Here is a 13,542-nt window from a genome sequence, read left to right on the forward strand (position 1 = left end):
ACCCTGGGCATTGGGATCCAACCAGAAACAGTCCATGTTCTCAGGGCCTTGAGGCGCTTTTGATCCTTGGTCCTCTGTCTGTGATTTTGTCTGGATGACATGGCACTGCAGTTTAAGCTATGCTGAGCTTTCTCCTAAGTTTCTCAGTACTTCTCACATAGAATCTGTCTCTTCTACACTTTATTTTACCATTCTTTCATTTTTGAAAGTTTTGATGTTATTTTAACTTCCTCACAAAGCTAGTACACAGAAGAACGAACATTTTAATTTTAGGTGGCTATTGTTTTAGATTTGAGAACAGCAAAACAAGAGAAAATAAATAAATACCAGATGTAATATTAGTGTTTTCCCTGCTTGCACTGACATCAGCTGCCTTTCCTTGCAGAGTGTTTAGAGATCTGTTTACCAGTGATGAAGAAGGTGTTTGTGTGATGGAATTAACCAGAGTTAAATATTCTGAAACCCAACATATAATAAAGATATTTCTATACCTGTAAATTGACCATCATTGATTGCAGTACTTTTAACACTTTTAACACCTGTATGCAAAGTGAAACCAAAAATATACATGAGGAATTTTTCTTTAACCTCAGCAAATGTGCACTATTCAAGGATTACCAGCATAAAGAAACCAATCGTAGAACAGAATGCTACCAGTGGCTCACTATCTTTTCTTCTAGACATAACAAGGAGAAAAAAAGTACTTTTAGCAGCTGTTATGAGAGTTGGAGGTACTGAGCATTTTGGTACCACGGTTCCCTTGTCAAAACAACATACATATTCAGGCAAAGCAGTCTATTATTCATCTATGGATGAGAGAAGAGCACTGAATGGGGACTTATGTTCAGTGGGTGGAATTAGGGATGAATGGCTGTACCTCAAGTACACAACTTAACTGTGAAAAAGGAACATGTTATTTATTTTATTTTAATATAGCCTTAACCTTACCACAAAACTGGTTGTGCCTGCCTGAGTTTTATAATTTCTTTTATATACAGTCATGGATCCAAACTATTTTATGGACCACAGTAGACCCAAATGATCAACCTCACCTACCTTTGGATATTTTTATAGTCCACATATTCCACATATATCTGGAAACACTGGATATTTCTATCCAGTTGATCTCTCTCAGTAATTCAATAGAACAAGTGATTGTCCTCTGTATAAAACAAAACACCCTCCTCCCACACACAATTTTTTGGCGTAAGTGAGAGAACTAGCCTGAATTAGACTGAATGTAAGATAGATTGGGAAGGTGAATAGATTTTGATGTTTTGGTCATGTCAGAAAAATCAGAAAAAAGATAGAAGAAAACTTACCAAGGGAATCTGAAGTGCTACTAAAACTGTATGCCTGTTATGTGACTTTTTAAGTTAGCTATGTATTTCAGGTGTAGTTTTGTCATGAGGCACTTTGTCATTATAGAAAACCTGGTAATTCATTTCCATGACAGGTAACTCTAACTATACATGGAAAGAGAATATGACAAGACTACTTTATATTAGATTTTTTTTCGTAAAAATGGCATTAGTTTTAAAATATCCTGCTTGAATTTTTCCTTTTATCTTTTGAATATCTACAAATATTGGTCATGCCAGATGCTGACCATCTAAGGATGGCTTAGTTTATTTAAACAAGTAATCTCACTGATTACCAATTTCAAAGAGATTTTTCAGTATTGATTTACAGAAGAAATACTAGGAAGATAAATTGAAATAGTAACACACTTGCTTGTATAATGCCTGCATAGTCTTCATTTTTTTCTGAAATTATGGTGCTGTGTTGCTCTTATCCAGACAGCAAATGAAGGCATTAAGGCATGAAGGCATAGTAGATTCATAGCAGGTTGTGTCAGCAGACATGCTAACTGTATTTGATTAAGTGAGCAATTTCTATTTTTAAAAGGGAATAGGCTCTCCTTTAACTAACTAAGAAGGTTTCTAGTAGATATCTCTTAAATTTATCTTTGATTTGTAGAATATAAGGCCCAATTCAGAAAAAAATGCATAGATATTTGCACTGTCTCAGTAGAATTAGCAAGATATCTCACATCTTAAAAGTTACGCACATGTTTACATGCTGTACCTTGGATACATGACAATCTAAATGACAGAAGAAACATCGTATAAAATATGCAGTGACTTTTAATTAAAAACTTATTCCATAGTCTACATTCATTCTTTCAGCGTGGATAAAATTAGAAGAGGCATATCCCAGGTTTGTGCCTGTGTTCCCAAACTAAAACAGATTAATTCTGTTTCCTTTCCTCTGAAGGCTGAGATGAGCATGAAAACACAGCATTACATATAAAATGCTTTCATACAGTGCAAATAGGACTGGATGAGATTTTCTGGATCACTGACTTCAGTTGGGTATTCATAGGCCAGTGTGCCATATAATGCCTTTCATGTATTTAACAAGTTTTTTCTTGAAAACTGCAGGTATGTGTTTATCTTCACTACTCATAGTAGGAGCTCTTTCTTGCAGTGTTACTGTTCTGACAGCTGGAAATCTTGTAATTTCCAGCTTAAATAGATTTATCAATAGATTATACCATGCCCACTTGTATTGTGCTAATATTATTCTTACTGCAGAATCACAGAATCGCTGAGGTTGGAAGGGGTCTTTGGAGACTGTCTAGTCCAACCCACTGCTCAAAGCAGGGTGAACTAGAGCAGGTCACCCAAGTCCATGTCTAGTCAGATTTTGAATATCTCCAGGGAGGGAGACTCCACAAGCTCTCTGGGCAACCTATTCCAGTGACTGGCCACCCTCACAATAAAAAAAGTTTTTTTCTTATGTTTAAGTGGAATTTCCTCTATTTCAATTTGAGCCCACTGCCTCTTGTCTTTTCACTAGGCACCACCGAGAAGAGTAGGGCTCCATTTTTGTTATATTCCCCTATCAGGTATTTAAACACATTGTTAAAATCCCTGTGAGCTTTCTCTTCTGTCTGAACAGTCCCAGCTCTCTCAGCCTCTCCTTGTATCACAAATGCCCCAGGCCCTTAATCGTCTTTGTGGCCCTTTGGTGCACCTGCTCCAGTATGTGCGTGCCTATCTTTACTGGGGAGCCAGTGCTGGACACAGCACTCCAGGTGTGGCCTCACCAGTCCTGAGTAGGGGGGAAGGATCACCTCTCTCAACCTGCTGGTGACACTTTTCCTAATGCAGCCCAGGATACCACTGGCCTTCTTGGCCACAAGGGCACATGGGTGGCTCATGGTCAGCTTGTCCACGAGGACCTACAGGGCCTCTTCTGGAAAGCCCAATACAAAGAAGAACTTAAAAGATTCTTCACATCTAATGTCTCCTGTTAGTTTTCTTTTTTTTAGGTTGACCAAAAGGAATAGCTACTCCTTTTAGTATTGTTCACAGAAAAGGCTTGTCATTTCCTTGCTTATCCTAATAAACTTTCTGTGCATCCGTTCTACTTTTGAGAAATCTTTCTTGAACATAGGAAAACAGAACTATGCAAAAAATTCCAGGTAAGGTCCCAACAGTGCTTTTTTCATTAACTGTGTTATTTTCTTATCATCAGTAGAATTATCTAAATCTCTTAGGAACACATTTAAGTTTTTCACAATTATATCATGTGAGTGCCACATGGTTGCAAATTGTTTACTAATACATTCAGGTCTTTTTCCTCCTCCTTCACCTCCAAATATTGACTTTCCCTCTACCTTCTAGCAGAAATTCTTCTTGCTAATCCCTAAATGAGTGATTTTCAGACTTTTTCAATTTGTATGTCCTCCTTTTTTTCCATCTAACATGAAAATTTGAACTGTTATATATGGACATTGCTGTGCAGCAAATAGAAAATTGTTTTTCTTATTAAGCTCTTGCAGATCTGTTTTGAAATGAGCCATGGGACTCAGTGGCTCAGAAACCAGTGCTACTACAATGTATGGTTTTGTACTTTGTACTGTTCCATTTTTTTCCATTTCCATGGCTTTATCTTAAAAGAAGTCATCTAGTTCTTCCTAAAAGATATTCTGATCTTCGTTCATATTTGTGAGGCTTGCCAAATTTCTTCCACAATTTGTTCCACAGTTTCATTAGCCTCCCTATTTTTGTGTGCCATATAATGAAAATATTAAATAAAATTGGTCTCAAGAAGGGTCCTTACAGAACTCTGTTAACAACTTAGTTCCAGCCTGTTCTTTCAGCACAACCTATTTGTAGTCTTTCCGTAAGCTAGTTCATTTTCTGTGCTAATTGTGCTTATATTAATCAAATATTCTGTTGTAGTCCAGACAAACTAAATGTAACATATTTCCATTGTTTAGAAAATTTGTTATCTTCTCAAAGGCAGTAGTTAGAGTAATATATTTAGGAAGCATTGCCAATGCAGAAGTAAATAGAAGAAGAAACTGGTGTCAGAGGAACCACAGAGAGAAAAGATCACTGAGAAGGACTGGAAGTGCATATTTGCAAGAAGTTAGAGACCAAAGAGACCAAAGTAGCATTCTGCCAGATGGGAAGCAATGGACAGGCTGCAGCTATTGGAAGAGGAGGACCAGGGGAATCTTGGCAGCGCTATCAGGTTCTTAGCCTGAAAAAGATCTAACTAGTCAAATGGACAGGCAATGTAGGGGGCATACTTAAAAATTCCTCCTCATTATAAAGAACAAGGTAACTAATACACAGACCTATTTTAAGTCATCAAAGAGGGACAAACTATCCTTATGAGAGCTTCTATTCAAAATAGAGTTAAAGTAGTGCTCTGCAAAGGATAAATGGACAACAGAATGGCATACTTTCTTCTAGAAGACCAAAGTCTACTTCTAGAAGTTGACATTTGCTGACAATTTGCTGACAATTTGCTGAGAAGACTCAAAGAGATGCTGAAGGAGAAAAACATGCAAGTGATCTTTTTGAGGATTCTTCCAAACATTCAAATCAAAGAAGAAAAGAGGAAATGAGTCTGAAAATAATTTTTCATAGATAAGTAAAGTAAATCAAATATCTAGGTTTTGTGGAGCATATGGCCACTGTTTGAATATTCCAACTAGGATCGTCTGCATTGCACTAAAGAGAACAGGGCAGCCTGGCACATAGGCTGACCAGACTGATCAGGAAGATGTTAAATTAGAAATAAAAGATCTGATATTGATAGGATTCCAACGAGATGACTCTTCAGCTGTAATAAAAAAGCCGTAACAACTCCTCCTAGTGTTCAGAGCCTTTCATCCCAGGATCTGAAAGGTTTTAGAGACATTAAGTAAGTGTCACTCCAGCTCATCTCCAGCTTGGGAGTAAAATACACTGATATTATTACTTCAATTATACAAATAGATGAACTGAGATGTAATAAAGCTCTATGATTGACTGCTATTTTAACCGTGTAGCAGAATCAGGAATACTGTCAGCTTTCTATTATCAGGGACAGTGGGCTGCTGGGATACCCCAGATAATGGAAAAACACAGATAACGTAAGGACTAAAGAATATGTTCCTGTCCTGCAGAAACTTAGGCTGGTAAAATTTATGCCCTGGACACTAACTGCCAGACGCCACGTGCTGCCCCCTTTCAGTACACCTTCCTCGAATCCTGGGGAGCGCGATGCTGACACCCAGCGTGGGTCTGATAACGCTATTGCTGAACAAGAGCTGGGCCTAAACAGCTGGACCTAAACTGCTGCCTCACCCTTACCATGGGGAATCTGCACCTAAATAAAGAACCGTGGGTAACCAGGAGCTGACTGTACAAGTGAGGAGTCCGGGTAACCTGGCTTTTGCTTGTGCTGGTTTCAGAATGAGCCATAGATCCATTTTGTAAGCAGTGATACAGAAGACTTGCTTGGGATTAAGACTGAACCAACTCTTCTTGTTTATTTAACATTTCAAGAATATGAAAGAGTTGGCTTCAGAAGAAGTGCCCAATAAACCCCTCAAGCCAGAGAGTACAGATTTACAAGTATTTCTTTTAATAGGTCTGTCATGCATTTTTAAAGGTATTTCTCAGTCTTTTGAAACATTTTTTTGTTTAGGAAAGATGATTTTTCCTCATTGCAGAGTAGGCAGCTAGTCTGAGTAAAGCAGCAGGCTTTAAAAGGCACAGATTTAGCCTGAGACAGAAGAAAAGTTGCATAGCTTTAATTTATACTACAATTGCTACAACTAATGGTACCATTTGGAAAATTACCTACTTAGGCTAAGGGATGAAAGACATTGCACGTGAAGGGAAAGAGGAGACAATCTGTCTTTCTCAGTTCTTCCTGTCCTCAGCTCTGTGAGCTGCCAGGTGCTCTTTTCCAGCATTTTGCCCTCTCTAGATTAGAATATAGTAGATACACTCTCTAGTTTACAAATGTCTGCAGTTTGCATGTCTGCATTGTCTGCACTGGGGAATCCACCTCCATGTGTTCAAGTGCTGTAAGTTAGACAGAAGTGAATTGAAAATTAGCTGGGACATCTGTAGGAAAATATGAAACAGTAATTTTAAATGTTCTGTATAAATAAAACTTAATCTTGAGGATTTCAGAAGTGGCATTATGTAGATTTTAAAATCAGGGTTCTAATCAATTTCTTCTAAGAAAATAATTATTTGTGGCTTTATGGGAAGTCCAATGATTTGAGACCTCCCTGTAACAGAGTTAGCACAAGTCATTCACTACTGTGAGGCATGTATGGTCATCTGTGAGGTAGGGATATTAGTACTTCCCCTGCCTCCCAAGGATATTGCGAAGAAAAATCATAAAAAATGTGAGATTACTCAAGTGTAAATTCCAGGTCTATATTACAAACACTTTCTGCATTTAGGTTACTTGTGAGCAGTCCTGGCTATTTGGGCAGATGCTGCTGCTGCCCTGATTTGCTTGTTAAGCATGGTGCCCATGTTTAAAGTTTCTTTGTTCCAAAGCTACCTAAAAATCTCTTCCTTTGTCCATACCTCCTTCCCTTTCTCTCTGGTTTTTTTTTCGCTCTCTCTATTTATATACACACATGAAATTGCAACATACTTAAGAAAATATTTAGACAACATCCTATAGGACTGAGAGTTTTCTGGGTTTCATTTACACAATTGTCAGCATATTATGATTATCTCAATTCTCTTTGCTATTCAAAAGCATCTGTCAAACATTTTCCACAAGTAATGGCCCACAGTTTGCTTATGAGAAGTCTTTGAGAATATTCATCATGTGGGGTGCATTACTTTTGATTAGATATGCAGCTATTTCTTCTTATCTCTGCCAATATATCTCTGCCTGAGAGTGAAAATTTGGTCAGTGAGAGAGAGTGAGTATTTCTTAATACTTTTAGTTGTAAGTTCAAAAGTTGCCTGCTGTTAATATTTTCTAACAATTGTTGGCAATTCACTGCTCCTATAACATTTTTGGTCAGTAAACTGTTGCTGGAATATTATGGAAAGCAAATGCAAATGAGGCAGAGTCATAGCCAAAGTCACAAATATTTTTCTATGAATGCTAGCAGAAAGGTGTTGGCTCAGTGTGAACCATCACACAATTTAAAGAGCTGGCTTCTTAGTCACCAGATGAAAAGGACAGATATCAGTTATTCTGCAGGGCAAAGGTAATGCTGGTTGAGACTTTCTTTCAGTTCCTTTTAGCCAAACATGAAATTACAGATGAACATCCAGTCTGTGATCTACAAATACATTTGAAATGTTGTATAATGGAGTGAAATGAGATCAGTGTCTGTGCACCTACACCATTACGTTGCATCTTCCTTTCTCTTTGGTTAGCAATTATTGGTTTAGTGATGTTGTAAAGAAAAAAATATAGAAAATAATTTTATTTTAAAATATTGTTAGGCTCACCTAAAGAATAAAAATTAATCTTAATTTCATAATAATTTTCAAAAGCTCATTTAATAATGGATTTTAACCATGTTTAAGCCATATTCATATATCTATGTTCTGTGACCCATTAAATTAAATGGGTCTGCTCATGATGCCTAGCATACACAGAAATATTTGCAAGATAAAGAAACATAATTGTATTTGTCTACACTGAATTGCATTTTTATGCCTTGATCTTACTTTTAAATTCCTTAACTCTGTTGTGTATTGCTTGATCTCCTTTAATACTTAGAATACCTCTCAATGAAGTATTATTTGTCAGTTCAAGTAATGTGCCATGGATTTCTTCTCTTGATACCTTAAATAGTTATGTCCATGATTCAGTCAAACTCTCAAACAATGCTTAATATTGTACATAAGTATTCCTTTTGAATCAAAGGAACTATTCAGTAAAACTGGGTATTTCAATGTACTGCACTATGTTCTGGAGACCTTAATTAAGTTTTAGTTCTGCTCTGTTCCCTATTCTCAGTAAGACTGACATATTTAGCAAATCCACCTTCATGGAGAACTTTAAAATTTTAAGGGCCAAAGCATATTGACTCATGTTTGCAGCTCATGAGACAATGCTCAATTAATTTCAAAAGGGCAAGATCCAGACTAAAATAAACATTAGGCTGTGGTTAGGTATTATGTTTACATTTATCTATATATATGATAATACATTCAACTTCAAGGTATGATAATGCATTCCCTTCTGATTACCTTTCTGGGCATTTTTATGGCGCCCGTCACTGTTGTAGCTGAGCATCTTATAATCATTAATGGGTTTTATCTTCACAAAACACCTGAAAGGTAGGAACATAACAAGCTCTAAAACAAAAAGAACAGAGATAGATTAGACCCTAACTTACAAGGTTAAATAACCTCTTTCACAGAACTGAGCTGTGGTACATTTCTGGGGTGCAGTCCTCTATCCTAGTCACTAGTTTATACTTCACTGATTGTTTACTTAGTTTGATCAAAGTAGTTACTGAATTGCAAGATTTATTCTGTTGTTTAGTGACCAAGGTTTTGTTGATCTCTTCATAACAGTACCTTTTTCTCTACTAATAATAGATGTCTTATTTTATTAGGGTTTTCAGTTGAAATTCTAATATTATAATTGCTTGTATCTTATTTATATACTTCAAGTATTGTTAGTGCAATTTTTACCTGGCCCCTCCTTAGTCCACCATGACTTTTCTGAAATAATTGCTGGTTGTTTATGCATTTTAGGTAATTTCCTTAATACTGTGGGATGAAAAGTGGATAGATCTTATATACTTCTTACCTATTAATAGCATTTTTCTTTATTTATATTCTGAAATACTGAATTCAGTAGCCATTAGAATAGCCATTTTAGATTCATTGTTGGTTTTTCTTCTTTATTATTAATGTTCTCCATTATTCTTGTTTAAAAGTCCTTCTTAATATTCTGTTTTTTTTGTTGCCTTTTTCCGACTTCCAGCACGTATTACCACTTGGAAAATGAGTCAATCAATTATTTTGATCTTGAGAGAAGTAAAAACATGAAAGGCATGACAACCAAGAAGGGAAACATGTAGGTCAAAATATGCACCTGGACTTTCATGATAAGTCTAAAACTAAGAGTAACAATCCTTTGATTGAATATCAAAAAGAGGAAAAATTGAGGGCATGTTCAGTATTCTGAGATAGTTCATGGAGGGCCCAAAATTCATTTGGAATGGATAGAGATCAGATAAAAAAGGCTGGGCAAAATCATAATATAGGCCCTCAAGTTAAGACAAAAACCTAAACAATCCTCCCCTCCCTCCCCAATGCTTTCAGTCTTTATGAAGAAATTAGTTTTATATATAGAAACTCTATGTAAGAAGAAAATAAAAGCCCCAATTGCTAGAAGATTAATTAATTTACTAAAACCTTAAGAAAATATCAGCAGAAGAGGGGAAGAATGGAAAAACGGATAAATATTTACAAAGAGGATATACCAGATCACTAACCAAATGTCTTTTCATTTCACTTTTAAAAGAAAGATTTAATGTTTATAATGATATAATAGGTGTACTACATCCAAGACAGTAATATTAAATGTTTGATTTATACACATTTTTCTGTAAAAAAATTTTGCTAATAACAAAATCCACAAAACTGATGACGTTTTTCACAGTATAGGACTAAAAAACCCGTAGTATACTTACACTAGAAAACTGGAAATATATGTGACGATATATTAAATATTTTTATATTTTAACAGCTCTCAGGAAAACAAGGTCACTAAAGAGCAGACCTCAGCAACTCTAGGCAGTCTTCCCATTTAGAAAACATGAATAACAATTAACTTGGAAACTGAATGAAATCTAAAACACCAACCCTAGTTGAAAGCAAAGGACAATACTTCTAAATGTCAGCGTGAAAATGCATCAAAATACTAAGATATAGATTCTGCCTAAAGACATGGCTATTCGAAGTTTCAGGAGGCCTGAATGAAATAAGTTCTAAATAAAAAGGCATGGCTCAGAGAGGAAGAAAAAATTGGACCAAAAATATTTAAAAATGAGCATAACCAGAAAGAATGCTGAGCTGGTTGAAAAGCTAGAATGGCTAAAGCCCAGCTGCTGGAACAGACAGGCTCCATCACTGGCCATGGCCAGGAGGCAGCACCCTTGGACAGCAGTTTACATCTGTAGTATCTGTGATCACTGAAAGAACGGATAACTTGTGTTCCTCTCTGCTGTCATTGCACTCTGGAACATATCAAAACCTTAAAATTCTTGTCCATAAAGGATTTGAGGAACAGCAGTGCAGTCTCGCAGAGGCAGTGTAATTGCATAAACATTGTCAATTGTGTTTCACTGAGAAGCGCCTAGGTAAGGAGTAAGCTTTTGGATAAATCTCTGGGACAGTGTGAGAAATTTCCACCTCTGCTTCCCCTCTGGAAGAGCTCTTCAACCATGCTCTTCAAGCCTGCTGCAGGCTCTTCGTTTTTCCTGTTCTTTTCCAACCTCATTTCAGTCCATTAGAAATTCTCATGAAGCTTTCCACTCCAGGCTTCCCCCAGGGCTTTGGGACCACTGACCCACCTGCCAGCCTGCTTTATGAGTGCAACCTAAATAATAGGTGAATTTAATCATAAATTGGCAAGGGAGTCTATCAATAGCTGACACTGGGAAGGCTGTAGGGATTTCTAAATTCTTAAGTAGTCAGAATTCTGCATCCTCTTTTTCAGTATGTCCAGCATGATACTCATCTTGAACAGAATGGTAGATGCATCTTTCACTCGTTTGGCTATGATTCATGCTTGTCCGTTTGGCTTACCTCTTACTTTTTTTATTCTTTCATTTTTATTTTGASCTATGTTCTATTGCATAATGGTCCCTTGCATTTTATGTGCAGCATAATCAATTTGAGTTCAAGTTTTGTCTTGCTGAGCTGAGATGAAAACAAGTGTGTCTGAAATGCATCTTTCTCTTTTTTGGGATCTTTTCAAATTCTGAAAACATAGGCTACCAGAATGCATAAAAGTGGACAGAAGAACCTTGGGATTTTATACTTTGATTTGGTCCTTTCAAAGCACAGATAACCTCATGTTCAACTGTTTGATGAAGTTTAAATGAAGAAGATACTGAGTAAAACAAGACAAAAACAGTATGTAGCTTTTGCAGGCCATACTCTCAATGGATCAGATCTTTAACTGCTTATTTTTATGTAGCAATGGTGCTTGATTTATAATGGGCACAAAGTACTTGCACAACTACCAGGTACTTGCTTTAAATTACGAGAAGGAAAATGGGTGCCTTTTTTCTGATCTCTCACCAACATTGATTAGAAATACCACATAACTTGGTCAAATTTGACAGGACTATTGGGAAAAAATAAACAAGAAACTAACAGACACTGAAAAAAATCCACACTGAAAAAACAAAAATCAGGCTGTCGGTTTTACTAAAACACTTTGCTAAATTTAAGCTGATGTAATTTATATTATGAAGCTTGTGCACAGTAGGGAAACATGGTCTTAAACTTTCAACAAAGACGTTTATAAATTTTTCTGCCACTGCATTGCACTGGCAGCTCATCTTGGGTTGTTTGTCTTTTACTAAACCTGAATGCTTTTTATAGTCACTGAATTCAAACACTGCTAAGGAAATAAAATGTTTAAAAAAGTTTTAATTAATTTTTGTGGATCTATAAGAGTAATGTGATATGTTTACATGTCAATACCAAACAAGAGTTGTGTTCTGTCCTTATTTCTCTGATGGAGGAATTATGACAAAAGAAATAGATATTTTACCTAGGGAACTTAAAAGAGGCCTTTCTTTTCTTGGAAATCTAGGAAAAAAAGAGAGGAAGAAGTGCCAGATTGTGAAAATAGCTTTGTGTAAACCTGTTTTGACTGGTGAAAATAAAACTGAGTTCACTGAAATGTTGTATTTATTATTATGAAATTATCAGACCGTGTGTAGGTTGGTAGTAATGTGCAGGTAAATAAGTGTACATTTTTATGCAATATTTTTTCTGCCAACTAAAATAGATAGTACTAGCCCCCAGTCCTGTGTAGGTCACTTCTCAGTAACATAAACATTGGGAGATAAATCAAACACTGTCTCAGTGTGGGAAACCGTTTCAGACAAACAGACTAGCCCAGCCCAAGGTATGTTATACAAACAATGGTGACACTAAAGAGCTCATAGGTCATGAGATAAACTTCAGATAAAATAGTACTGGAAAAGCTTAGTGTCCTTCCAACCTGCCAGCACATCTGCAGTTATAACTAAATGGAATTTTCTCAGTATTAGATCAAAACTGAAATAAAATCAAATCTCCAGCGTATCTACATTGTTATAAAATATATTAATTCTACATCTCCACAGTTTGCACTATATGAATTTTCCTTAGACCCATTTAACTGTAAAATTTTACACTCAGGCTGTTTTTCCCATGTAAGCAATGGGGACCCAATAGATTCCTGTCCTTGGTCTACTTCTCTTCTTTTGCAGCTTGTTACCTCTGGGCATACCCTTCAGCAAATGCATCTGTATCTTTTGGTATTGTTTCTTAAGTACATTACGTTTAATGCAAAGCATTGTCTTTGCAGATCTTTCAAGATCCACTTATGCTATATACTTTTCTCATTCACATAGGAAGTTTCCTTTTTGGCACTCATTGGTTCATATGAGAATATATGCAGAAAAGGAACTCATTAACCTCTTCAAAACCTCCTCAGAACTCTCATTTGCTTTGTTGACTACAACAGGTACATGAAACAGAGATTCTGACAACAATTAGGCTGATACCTCTCAGTCATCTATATTTTCTTATAGTTAATAGAAAGAAATAGGTACTTCCAGGGATAGAGTCAAACATCATCTAAAAGACATCTAAGCCAAGTAGGATGAGTTGCATCCTAAAAGTACATACTTCCCTTTTTATTATATATAAGAGGACCTTAGGGTGAGTTGATCAGATACACACATCTGCTCTGTAGTTATGTACAGATGAGTGAAGGGAATTCAGCTCCTTTTGTGTGGATATTATTGGCAATTGTGCACTGTCAAGCTGTCTAATGTCTTTTATTTTTTCTTTAAATTCCTCATCAGTCTCTGTGTATTCATCTGTGATTGCTCTTTTAAACTGGAAGCTTTTTTTGGAAACGATGGCCTTTTTATTCTCTCTTTGTACAGAGCTAGCAGTATGGGCTGATGGTCAGTAACTGAAGATGCTAGGTACAACACTGAAATAACGATAAGGGGCA

This window comes from Apteryx rowi, unplaced genomic scaffold, assembly GCF_003343035.1.
Source record: "Apteryx rowi isolate R43461 unplaced genomic scaffold, aptRow1 scaffold_256, whole genome shotgun sequence".
Lineage (NCBI taxonomy): Eukaryota > Metazoa > Chordata > Aves > Apterygiformes > Apterygidae > Apteryx > Apteryx rowi.